Genomic DNA, 13642 nt, shown 5'->3' on the forward strand with positions numbered 1-13642 from the left:
GGAAGGGACCTGCTTTGGAACTCTATGAATGTGAAAGTCATACAGGTGGGGCAACTAGAGGATGAAAGGATAAATGAGATACCAGAGATGACACCAATTCTATTCAAATGGAAAAGCAAGAAGGAAATACATGCCTATAAGGGTTTCTTTAAAAGTGGAAAAGTCCCAAAGTCCTTGACAAACAGGTAAAAGCTAAGTAGTACAAATGCATCTATGTGGTTTATTCAGGCCAGTGCTTTCCTGTTGGGTGATTTATCTTAGTAGCCAAAGGTCCCACCCCCTGTTGGCTGATCAAAGCCACAGGCTGCACTCCTTGATTTTTAACATTCACCTAGAGCAGGAGCTTTTAACCTGGAGTCCATGAATGGATTTCAGAAGGTCCAAGAATTTTTTTTAATATCTTGAAACTTTCAATATAATTGATATCCTTCGTAATCCTATGTGCTTTCTTTTATGCATTAAAATCATTGTTCTGAGAAGTGATCCTTAAGACAAAAAAGGTTAAAAATCTCTGACCTAGAGAGCGTAATAAATTTTGTAAAAAAGAAATTCAATGAATATGGGCCAGTGGAAGTGAGCCAAGGAATAACATGTTTTAGTTTCTTAAACTGTTAATGCCTCCCTACCCTTTTATGGACCTATTAGCCCATGCTTTGTAAAACAAAAAAAAAAATCAAAACAAAAAACAACGTTGTAAACCTCGGTCTCTAGCCTCATAAATAAACAAGAAAATATGCTGAATGTCTATGGCAAAGTAGGGGTAGTTGAAGGATGGGGCAATTAGGAAAGAGTATAAAAGCAAGCAATTAGGCATTAATTCTGGAAAGAGTCTGGACTAGGACTATGGCAGGTTTTAAATACCAGGCTATGGAGTTTGTATTTTACCCTGAAAGCTACAGGGAAGTGACAAAAGAGCTATGTTCTAGAAAGATTATATTGGTACTTGTATAGAGGATGGATTAGAGAAAGGAAAGACTAGAAATAGGGGGATTGATTAAGATACTACTATAACAGTCTAGGCAAGAGGTGAAAATGAATGACATGCAGAAATAAGTCAAAAATACATACTATAAAACACATATTGGACAGTAAGTTCCAGCACTGGATTTAGTCATACGACCTGAGTTCAACCACTTAGGAGCTATGTGATCCTGCATAAGTCACCCAACCTCAGACTTCTTATTTGGTAGAGGTAATAGAAATTTCTGCCCTGCCTAACTCAGAGTTGTGAGAGTTGAATGAAATAATTCGCGTATAGTGACAGATAAATGAGATATTATTGTTAACCTATTCGCTAAAATCTTTCATATAAACCCCTTTATGGGAGAGCTTCTAAAATGTGACAAAAGTAAATAATTTGGCTACTATGACCTACCTTAAGGAATTTTTCATGCTTATCACCAAAAGCCCCAAGCTACAAAAAGCGAATGGCTATGGCAGCCTCCCAACCCTGTACATCTTTAGGGAAGGTAGACATGTGGGCAGGTGACTAAAAAAATCCTATTTTAATGAAGGGCAATAGTGAAGACAGCAACAAAAAACAATAAGAAATCCCTACACGATACCTTCAGAATGGAAGTAAGGAAGAACCCATCTGAAGAGGTTATAACATGTTCAATTGGGCAACATATAGAACCCGGAAAATCCTTTAAAAGGGAGAAACTTACCTCTCCAGGATTGATGAAACCGATTCTTATCCAGAGGTAGGGAAATTTAAAAGATGACCTTTCAAATTCCCTGCCCATTGTATCACTCAAGAAATCAGCAATTTCAACCATAAAGGGAATAATACACGAATGGGGAACTTACCGCAAATAACTTTCCATTCACCTAACACGAAGAGAACACCTAACATGAAGAGAAAATAATGCTCTGTGCACTTTATGAAAACATCTAGGAAAATTGAGGACCTTTGGCTTCAGGCTCCTGTTCCGTAAGTACATCCTACAAGGACACACAGGGGCCAACATGTTGGTGCTTTGCTGTCACATGGGTAGGACCTGTACTCAAAGAAAATGTCCCTGCTTTCCTCCAGCCTCATCCCTTCATCTTCCATCTCCGATTCAAGCTATAGACATCATGATGATGAGTTGTGAATGTCTCTCAACCCAGTGTCCTTTTATCTTGTCTTTTTATCACAAGAAGGGCTTTCCACTTAGGCTGCCAATTGCTACGAGGGCAGATGGGTCTCTGAGGAACTAATTACATACTCACTAGGTACTGATCATAATTGAATGAGGACAAACAGCCACATACAGGGGCCCCTTAAGGTTCTTTTCTTTTTCCAGGGGATATGCGGGAGCTCTAGGCTGGACTACAGAGAAAGCAAGAACCAACACAACCTTTCCAAGCCTTCCTCTCCATTCCTACAAGACCTAATCCTCTCTTCTCCACTATTCACCAAAGCCTAAGACTACCAGTCATGGTCTTTTTTGCCCACTCTCTCTCTCTCTCCCTCCCTCTCTCTCTTTCTATCTCTCCTTCCCTCCCTCCCTTCCTCTCTCTCCCTCCCTCTCTCCCTCTCCCACTCCCTCTCCCTCTTACTTCCACCACACAGACTTAGAATGTAAGTTAATTGCAACTTGTTTCAATCTTTATACTTGCATCCTAAGCTCCTACAACAGTGCCTGGAGCATAGCCAGTGCTTTAAAAAAATACTTTTTGATTGATTCTTTGACTTCCCAAACACCCCACAGTGTTCAAGTGGAAATCTGCGGTTTCAAATAAGCACATCAGCAAGAATCTCCCTGATCTATTGGTAAAATAAATAGCTCATCAGAATCACTGGAACCCAGGAGCTGCTTAGATGGAATTTATGCCTTTGCGGGGAAAGAGAAAGAAGGTAGCTGGGGGCAGGTAGGTGGCGCAGTGAGTAGTGCACAGGCTCTGGAGTCAGGAGGACCTGAGCTCAAATCCACCTCAGGCACTTGACACACTAGCTGTGTGACCTTGGGCAAGTCACTTAACCCCAATTGCCCAGCCTTCCCCCCTGCAAAAAAAAAAAGAAAGGAGGTACCTGGCATATTGCCTACAGAATAAAGTCAAAATTAATTATTATTATCATCATTGTTGTTGTCAAAATGTTAGTAGTAATAGCTCAGATGCAATAATTTATGCTTTTCTGTTTATGGTTTGCTGGGTAGTTTTTTCATCAAAATGACTGAATGAATGAAACATTTGTTAAATGCTTACTATGTGCCAAGTGCCTGTGCTAATTCTTGGGATACTAACAGAAATAGTGAGAACATTTCTGCTCTGAAGGAACTCATAATCTAAGAAGGAGAAACAACATATCTAAAAGAGTTCAGCTACACAACAGATGGAAAGGCCCAGAAATCTACAGGATGATGCAGATGCCAGGGCCCAGAGATGCTCAGTATATATCACTAGGTCCAAATGGAAGTGGTGGTCTGGAGTTGGATCAAGGCAGATGGTAAAGCCCAGAGAACCAAAGGACACAGTGACAAGAGGGGCGGTATTCCATTTCACCTGAAGAGTTATAGGGGTCTGGGTCCCTAGGTCAGGAGAGGGTAGAGAAAAAAGCCAAAGAGGGACCAATGTTCCTTTTTCCACTCAGCTGATTTCATGGAGTTGCAAACCCAGGTTTTCCTGATTCCAAGGCTGATCACTACTCCATGCTGCCTCTTATTTCAATTTTACAGAAGAGGAAACTGAATTGACTATGTTCACATTGCTGCTTAGTGGCAGAACTGAGACTCCAACCACATCATCTGACTCCAAGTCCACCACGATATTTGCACTACACCAAACAGGATCTGGATAGAAGAACTGGAGGGAATAAGGATGCTGGATTATGGTGATAGAAAATCTATAAGTAGCACTGAGGTACGAGGGGATAGGCCTCCTCCTCATCAGTACTGTAGATGCACAGTAGAAGATTCACCCTGGATTAGAAAGGTAACTAGATGATTTATGTAGTGAGCCAGCAAGTACAAAAAGATGGAAGGATCATGAGAGGAAGAAGTTTAAAATGAAGGGACAGAATGGAGGTACAGTAGAAGGGAAGGAGAGAGCAGGATAGGGACTCTGGAGAGGTAGGGCAGGAGTGAATGAAGATGAAGTGGTAAAGAGGAGTTTCAAAGGAAGGATATTTTCACTAAGCAGCCTGCAACTCTGAATCATAGTGCCTCTGCTAGAATATTCCTTTCTCAACCCTTCCAAAGCCCCACAGGAAGTAATGAACATGGGTTCTTTTCAGAAACATGATTTAGAAAGAAAAAAAGGATGGAGCTTTCAGGTCATGAGATAATCAATTTACTCACCAGTCGGAATAAGCATCAGTACTAATAGTTCCACTGGAGATCTTGGCTTTATGATAGACGAAGCCTCAGACAATGATGATTTTCTCACTCTTCCCAGACTTTGCTTTGAGACTCATTCCAGGTGGTGAGGGCTGGTGTCTGGGCCCTCAACTGGTATAGAGGACTGAAGCATTGATTTTCTTGCCCTTTACAATCAGCAATGGTACATTCAGGGACCAGAACTGAAGCATTGTTGATTTCCTCAACCTCCCAGGTTTTGGTTCTGAATATTTTCTGGTTGACAAAACTACAACCAGTGTTATGGAGTATGGTCTTGATCCTTAAGGCACAGAGAGAAAAAAATGGAAACAAAATTACAGGCTAATATCCTTAATAAATATATTGGGAGAAAAGAGATAAGGACAGGGACTGGAACTTGTGGTTTCATTTGCCACTAGGAAATTTCATTCACTAGGAAATACTAGGAGATAAAAAGGGGGGACAATAGAAGGGAGGGCAGATAGGGGGAGGAGGTAATAAAAAGCAAACACATTTGAAAAGGGACAGGGTCAAGGGAGAAAACTGAATAAAGGGGAACAGGATAGGATGGAAGGAAATGTAGTTAGCCTTTCACAACATGAGCATTGTGGATGTGTTTTACATAATAATACATGTGTGATCTATGTTGAATTGCTTGCCTTCCTAGGGAGGGTGGGTGGGAAGGGAAGAGTGGAGAGAATTTGGAACTCAAAGTTTTAAAAGCAGATGCTTAAAAAAACAAAAAAAAAACCTTTTTTTTTTTTGCATGCAGCTGGAAAACAAGATATATAGGGAACAGGGCATAGAAATCTATCCTGCCCTACAAGAAAGTAAGGAGAAAGGGGATGGGAGTGGGGAGTGGGGTGAAAGAGGGAAGGGCTGACTGGGGAATGGGGCAATCAGAATATATGCCATCTTGGAATGGGAGGGAGGGTAGAAATGAGGAGAAAATTTGTAACTCAAAATCTTGTGGAAATCAATGTCGAAAACTAAAATATTAAATAAAAATTAAAATTTTTTTTAAAAAGTCTGGCACACACAGTCCCAAAAATAAACATAGGCGCATGGAGAGAGTGGGCACAAAGTTAAAGTACAAAGGTATTGTGGAATATGTATACAGAGCACAAGTGTCAAAAAGGTGCCTCACAGCTCCTGGTTACTAGAAGTCCTTTTCTCCCTTCATAGAGTACATGGAGCTTTCTGCTTGGCTTGGAGGATTGCTACCTTTACAAAGTCCATAGTCAGCACTTCTCTTCATTTCATTGAAACATTCTCTTCCCACTCCCTGTCTCTGACTATTTTTAATTACTTTAATGTATTTCTATACTTTATTCTAGTTTCCATGTATTTAATCTTCATTTTCCTCAATGTATTACCAATTTTCCTAACTTCGCTCATGAACTTTTGCCTCACTTCCTGAACTGTGACTTAGTGCCAAGTCCAGGATTTTCCCCTCACCACAATCTGGGATACAATAACTGGGCTTGGGTCTTATTTCTTGCTCTTTTCTGGATGCTGCTTTCATACTACAAGCCTGTAAGGCATGAGTGTGTTATGGCCCTCCCTTTCTGTGTAGGCCCTAGTTGGGAAGTTGCTCAGGGACAGATCTTTCTTCATTTTAGAGTCCTGGCCCAGTACCTGGGGTTAAGAAGGAATCAAAGCTGGAAGCATGTCCCACCCCACTGCCACAGCCTCTTACTAGAAAATCTTTGACTTCAGTTCTGTCACCCACTAGGGAGTCTGGGCCTTTGAACCTCATCTCCTGACATACAGTCTAGCTGGTGCACTGGCTTTTGTCATTGTCACTTGGTGCTGTTCCTAACGTGGAAGTCATCCAGCTTCAGCCCCCTCTTTTCCTAGTGCAGTTTTGGATGGGGTGAAGACAAGAATGGTCTTTCTCTGATTTTTTCTGAATCTTTTTTTTTCATCTACTCTTCTTCATCATTCCTAAAGTCGTTCTTTAGAGGAAGGTCCAGCTTGGTTAGAATCTTTCATATCATCATCCTTGCTGGAAGTATGTCACTCTATGTCAATCAGCAAGTTTTATTTGAGCAGATACAATGTGCTCAACAATATTTGGAGCATTGTGAGGCCACCAAAAAAGTACAAGATATCACCCCAATTTAGTTGTTAAGTACAACTTGTTTATGTTACTTTGTAAATATAATTTTCAGGTCCTGTTATATTCTAAAATATTTAGGCACTGTGACTAGAATCCTCACAAGAGCACCTACTATAGAAAACATTCCGGGATGCTGTCCATAGTTCTGAGTGGCCATTCAAGGATCCATGATGCTGCATGTGAGGTTCCTCCCTCCAGCTACAGATTGCATTTCCACATCTTAGTAGAAAGTCTACATGAATTGCTTTGACCCAAAACATTTCATCTTGTTATCAGGTGGTATGTAGATAGAGTTCTGTGGCTACAAGCAGAAATATTTAAGTTCAAATCCAGTCTCAGACACTTACCAGCTGTGTGACCCTAGGAAATTCACTTAAACTCTGTGTGTCTCGGGTTCCTCCACTCCAAAATGGGCATGATTATAATGCCTACAGGATCAAATGAGATAATATTTACAAAGCACTTACTTAGTACAGTGTCTAGCAAATAGTTGTTGGTTGGTTATTGTCCTTCATTCTCAGAAGACCAAAATAGCATTGCCATATTGCCATAGAAGTACAGTGTGTCCAACCGTGGCTGATCAGACCAATACAAGCTCAAAAGGCTCTACCACAGGTCAGGCACAAATAGTCCATATGAACATTTGGAGGGGAGATTTGCACATCTCACATTTCTTTTGAGCTACTGCAATTCTGCTTTGCTTATAGAGTATGGTGCCTTTTTTGATGCAGGCTTACCACACTAGGCAGTCCTGTGCCAGTGCCATGTCTCAGAGAGACCTTGAGAGCATCCTTGTACTGCTTCTTCTGACTTCCATGTGACCTCTTGCCTTGTGTGAGTTCTCTGTAAAATAGTCTTTTAGGCAAATGTATGGGTGTCCCTAAAGTCTGGACACATAGGCAAAAATGCAAATTTTGAAATATTTGGAATATTAACAGACCTTAGCCCCCTTGACTTCTTTTTCTGGGGTATGCTAAAGGAGAAGGTGTACTCAATGAAAATCACAGATGCAACACACTTGATTGAACACATAAAGAGTGAATGTCCTAAAATTGACAGCAATGTGGAGTTATTGCATCAAGTTCATGCAAATCTTGCAAAGCACATCAACTTTTGCATCACAAATGATGAAAATCATATTGAAGATGTTATTTGTTACTATTCCAATTAAATAAAATATTGTTGAAAATTTCATTCATTTCTTGAAAATACGCATTTTTGCCTATGTGTCCAGACTTTAGGAACACTCTGCATGTTTGGCATTCAAACAACATGGCCTGCCCACAAAATCAATGTAGCCAAGATTAGAAGAAAAGCAATAAACTGGGAGAAAATTTTATAGCAAGTTTCTCTGATAGAAGCCCCATTTCTCAAATATATAGAGAACTGAGTCAAATTTATAAGAATATGCATCATTCCCCAATTGTTTTCCCTTCTGGCTCAAAGAAGACCAAAATGACATCATGATGTCAGGGTCAATGTACAGTGTGTTCAACTGTGGGTGATCAGAGCAATATAAGCTGGTAAGGTTCTACCACAATAGAGGCACAAATTCAGGCACAAATAATCCATAATGGTGATATACAAATTTGCACATCTAGAATTTCTTTTGAGCTACTTTTATTCTGCTTTGCTCATAGAACACAGCACCTTCTTTGATGCAGGCATACCATACTGGATGGTCCTATGCCAGTGCCTCCAATGTCTCATCATCAATACCAAAGTTCTTCAGAGAGACCTTGAAAGATTTCTTCTGACCTTCTTGTGAGCATCTGCCTTGTGTAAGTTCCTGGTAGAAGAGTCTTTTAGGCATATCTTGAACATTTGAACAAAGTGGCAAGCCCATTGAAGTTGCAATCTGTGCAGGAGAATTTGAATTCTTGGCAGTTCAGCTTAAAAAAGGACCCCAGTGCCCAGCACCTTATCTTGCCAGGTGATCCTTAGAATGTTCCTGAGACAATTCAAATGGAAGCGATTCAGTTTCCTGGGATGGTGCTGGTATATTGTCCAGGTTTCACAGGAATATAACAATGAGGTCAGCACAATGACTCTGTAGACCTTCAGTATGGTAGGCAGTCTAATACCTCTTTTCTCCCATACTTTGCTTTGGAGCATCCCAAACACTGAGCTAGCTCCAACAATGCACCCATCAACCTCATCATCTATATGTACAACCCAGGAAAGCATACTGCCAAGGGAAGTGAATTTATCCACCTCATTCAAAATTTCTCCATTTGCTGTAACCAATAGTTACATATATGGATGGTGTGGTACTGGCTGGTAGAGAACCTCTGTTTTCTTGCTGTTCATTGTTAGGCCAAAATTAGCAGAAGCAGTAGAGAATCAATTCATACTTTGTTGCATCTCAGTCTTGGAGGCTGCATTGAATACACTATCATCTGTGAATAAAAAGTCATGCACCAACTCTCCCTCCACTTTAGCCTTGGCTTATAGCCTTTTCAAGTTAAATAATTTACCATCAGTGTGGTAGCTGACCTTGATGCTGTTTTTGTCCTTGTTAAAGGCATCTGGCGACATCACAGAAAACATCATGCTAAAAAGCATGGGAGCAAGCACATAGCCCTGCTTCATTCCACTGGTGACTAAGAAAGCTTTATCTAGAACCTGGGCAACCATGTTGTCATGAAACCAACGTACCATATTGATGAACTTTTCTGGGCAACCAAATTTTGCCACAAATTTCCACAAGTCCTCACAAATGACAGTGTTTAAGGTCTTTGATACATCTACGAACATTGTGTACAGGCCTCTGTTTTGTCTCTGGCATTTCTCTTGGAGTAATAGAGAAGCAAACACCATATCAACCATCCCTTGTCCTTTTCTGAAGCAACACTGGCTGTCAAGCAGATGACCAACTTCTAGGTGAATGATCAGCCTGTTAAGCAGGTCTCTGGCAAGAATTTTGCCAGCAATGACTAAGAAAGAGACTAACACCCCACCCATCCCCATGATTGTCACAAGACAACCTATTTCCCTTTCCTTTATAGAGACATACAGTGGAAATGTCCTTGAACTCCTGGGTGATAGCTTCTGCCTGCCATGTAAACTGGAAAATTTCAGTCAGCTTTTATATGAGCACTGGGCCCCCTGTCTTGTAAATCTCAGCTGGAATAGAATCAGTACCAGGTGCCTTGCCACACGAGAAGAGCCTAAGGGCATTCAAAACCTTTTCTTCAGTTGGAGGTTCAGCTAGAGAGGAATTGACTTCAACTTGAAGTAAACAGTCAATATTGATTGATGACAGTCTGTTGAGACCACTATAGGAGTGTTCAGTCATCTCTTCAGGATCATGTCTTTATCATTAATCAATGTGGCTCCATCAGCGTGGTTGAGATGCACCGTAGGTCTCTGGACCGTAAATAAACTTCAGGGCAACATAGAAGTATTTTGGATTGCTACTGTCAGTGTAAAATTGAACTTCCTCCTCCTTCTTACTAAACCTTGAAAACTGCATCTAAGTTTCATTTGCACTTTACTTTTGAGGGAGCTAAATGCTACCTTCTTAGAGACAGACAAACTATCCTGCTGTGGAATTCTTGTTTTCCCATGTAGTATCTTTGGAATGTCTCCATCATTTTCATCAAACAATTCATAATGTTTGCCAGTGTGCTGGCCCAGATGAGTAAATGTAGGCTGTAAACCAAATTTCTAAAAGTTGCCCACTTTTTTCTGCTCCACTGTTTTGGCTCAGCTTTCCCTCCAAGTTAACAACAAACTGTTCCCACTCAGAGAAGTGCTCTAATCTATTGACATTAAGTCTTCTGATAACCACCTTGCTGTGGGGCCTCCATTTAAAAAAAAATATTTAGTATTTTATTTGTCCCCAGTTACATGTAAAAACAATGTTTAACATTCACTTTTAAAACTTTAAATTCCAAATTCTCTCCCTTCTTTCCTCCCCATACTCCCCCCTCCATCTCCTCCTCCCCCCACACTGAGAAGGCAAGCAATTCAATATAGGTTATACCTGGGTAAACATGCAAAACCTATCCATGACAGTCATGTTGTGAAAGAAAACATAGACAAAAAAACTCAAGAAAAATAAAGTGGAAGAAAGTATGCTTCAATCTGTATTCAGATACCATTAGTTCTTTTTCTGGTGATGGATAACGTTTTTCATCATAAGTCCTTCAGAGACATCTTGGATCACTGTATTGCTGAGAACAGCTAAGTCATACATGGCGGATCATCTTTCAATATTGCTGTTACTTTTTATACAGTACATTTCACTTTGCATCACCCCATGCAAGTCTTTCCAGGTCTTTCTGAGAGGACCCTGCTCACTCATTTCTTATAGTACAATAGTATTCTATCACAATCACATAGCACAACTTGTTCAGCCATTCCTCAGGAACTGATGGTCATCCCCTCAATTTCTAATTCTTTGCCCCTAGAAAAGAGCTGATATAAACATTTTGGTACATATAAGTCATTTTCCTTTTTATTTTTTATCTCTTTTGGGATACAGACCTAGCGGTGGTATTGCTAGGTCAAAGGATATGCATGGTTTTATAGCCCTTTGGGCATAGTTCCCAATTCCTCTACAGAACGATTGAATCAGTTCACAACTACACCAACAGTGCATTAATGTCTCATTTTTCCCACATTCGCTCTAACATTGGTCATTTACCTTTTCTATACTATTAGCCAATCTAATAGGTATGAAGCAGTACCTCAGAATTGTTTCAATTTGCATTTCTCCAGCCAGTAGTGAGAGTAATTTTTTAATACAGCTATAGATAGCTTTAACTACTTCATCTGAAAACTGATCATATCTTTAATTTATCAATTGAGGAATGGTTCTTATTTTTATAAATTTGACTCAGTTTTCTGTATGTTTGAGAAATGAGGCCTTTATCAGAGAAACTTGCTTCAGAATTTTTTTCAGTTACTATTGCTAACTGTATTTCCCTCTGGGCCCCCATTTGTGTTGAATGCAAGTGTTTTGCTTGGGGAGGATGTCTATGGTGGGTCCAGCACTCTGCACCACAAATCACCTTTGTCACTCTCACATCCCGTCTGTCTCTTCTCCTCACAACGATATTAAATTACAATATTTGCTGTGATGGTGCATTCACAAAATTTTATTGCATTTAGGTAAATGGGAGGCAGTGGTGGGCATGAGATGCACAAGTCTTCAGTAGTGACTGTTGTTCTTCTTTCTGACTCCATTTCTCCCAGGGATTCCCTTCCATGTCTGATAGTCCGTGACTACTCTTGCATTAAAGTCACCCGGAATCCTAAGTCTGTCCTTTTTTTTGCACATTGATGATAAAGGTCTCCAGGTCGTCATAAAAGCTTTCTTTGACCTCATCAGGGTTTGTTATGGTGGGAGCCTGTGCCCTAATGATGGTAGCGTGACGTTTTCCTGCAAGTGGCAATCGCATTGTCCTGAGCCTGTCATTCACTCCTTTTGGGAGGCATACAAGCTTATTGACTAGACTAGTTTTGATTGCAAAACCTACTTCATGGCACTCCCCGTCACTGTGGCTGCCCCGGAAAAAAGGGTGTCCAACCCTCACTTCGGTAAGCTGACTTTCATTTGCCAGCCTCGTTTCACTAAGGGCTGCTATTTGGAAGCAATACCTAATGAGTTCTCTCACAACAAGAGATGTTTGTCTTTCAGGTCTACTGCGTTAGGTTCCATGTTATCCATAGGTCCATAAGTTTGCACATGTTCCATGTACTGATGGTGAGTGGAATCTTCTCCCCAAAAGTTTTTGCACATTTTTTTGTGTTTCAACCATGAGGTAGGATTCCCCACCTGCCACAGCAAGCAGGCCAGGGTTAGGTGTAGCAGACAATGTTTGGGCACCTTCTCTACCCCTTTCTCACACTAAGAGGTGAGTAGTGTGGTCCTTTAAAAAGACTTCTCAGACACCCAGGAAGCTGCTGAATTCTACCACTGCTTCAGTCCTGTGGAAAGACAACCATGTGGCCCGGCCCATGTATATGCAGGGTGCTACAGCTCCCAGTGGATCCCACCTGCTACTTTGACTCTTGCATATCACCATAGGACTTCGAGGTAAGTAAAAATGATAAAATGGTATGGGTGGTATCTTTTGACTTGTGCATAAGTTGGAATTAAGTGAGGCAGAGTTGCTCAAAGTCATTGGCCTCACTCTCTCTTCCAGAGTCCAGTGGCAAGACAAAAGTCAAGATGATTGCCAATGGCCAGGATGCAATGGATGACCTTGGTGTCTTTGTGGTCTAACCAAGCTCTAAGCATTCCACAGCACCTGCTTCAGCTACCTTCATGACCTCTGGAACAAATTGTTCTCATCTACACATTCCACCTGGGGAAGTCTTCACATGCTCAGGATAGATACCACAACCACCACCACCACCCCACCCCATAACTCACTGATAGATGTGAGACCCCTCTGTGACCTTCAACCTGGTTTAGCCCATCTGCTGAAACAATTTGCCAGGATATGGCTGCTGTGCATGCTACAGATGAGAGTTGGGTGATTCAGGTACCTCACACCAAAGTCTTCCCTGAACAGACTATACCCCAGCACATAGTAGTTGCTTAACAAGGTTTATTCCCTTTCCTTCCAATCAACTTTCCGGGAATGAGCCTCTTAACATGTAACTAGATTTGTCCTTGAGCCACAATTCAATTTAATTCAATAAGCATTTGTTACACACCTACAATACACAAAGGCATTGTGCTAGTCACTGACACACAAAAAAAAATACATACGGAATCCATCACCAGGCCCTATACTCTGAGCCTTTCAAGGTTAACCTACTAGAGAGGGTGTTCTGCTGTCACAGCCTTCAGGAACCTATATCAGCCACACAGACCAGTGCTGTACCACAGCAGGACTTAGTAACTGGGATAATAGGTTCTATAATAAGGCAGATAGTATCGGCTGTCAGACTAGTCCACTGAAGCCCACCCTTGCTCCCAAGTACCTACTAGGATTATTATCCAGATATCCACTCACCAAAAAATCTCAGGTACCTTCTCTCTGACCAGGACTATGGAGGAAAGTGTTGCACCAATATTGACCCCATTATTATTGAACTGAAGAGGCTGACAAATGTTTGATTTTAAGTTGGAGGATCAAGATGAAGATGGAGGAAGGGGGAGGATGTTCAAGAAACATCACTCTCTAACCTGCTAAATTCTTCTCAAAGTCTTGGAATGCTTTCCCTCTCCATCTCCACAAGCCAAAGACTTTGCTCATTC

Source organism: Trichosurus vulpecula, chromosome 7 (assembly GCF_011100635.1).
Source record: "Trichosurus vulpecula isolate mTriVul1 chromosome 7, mTriVul1.pri, whole genome shotgun sequence".
NCBI classification, from domain to species: Eukaryota; Metazoa; Chordata; class Mammalia; order Diprotodontia; family Phalangeridae; genus Trichosurus; species Trichosurus vulpecula.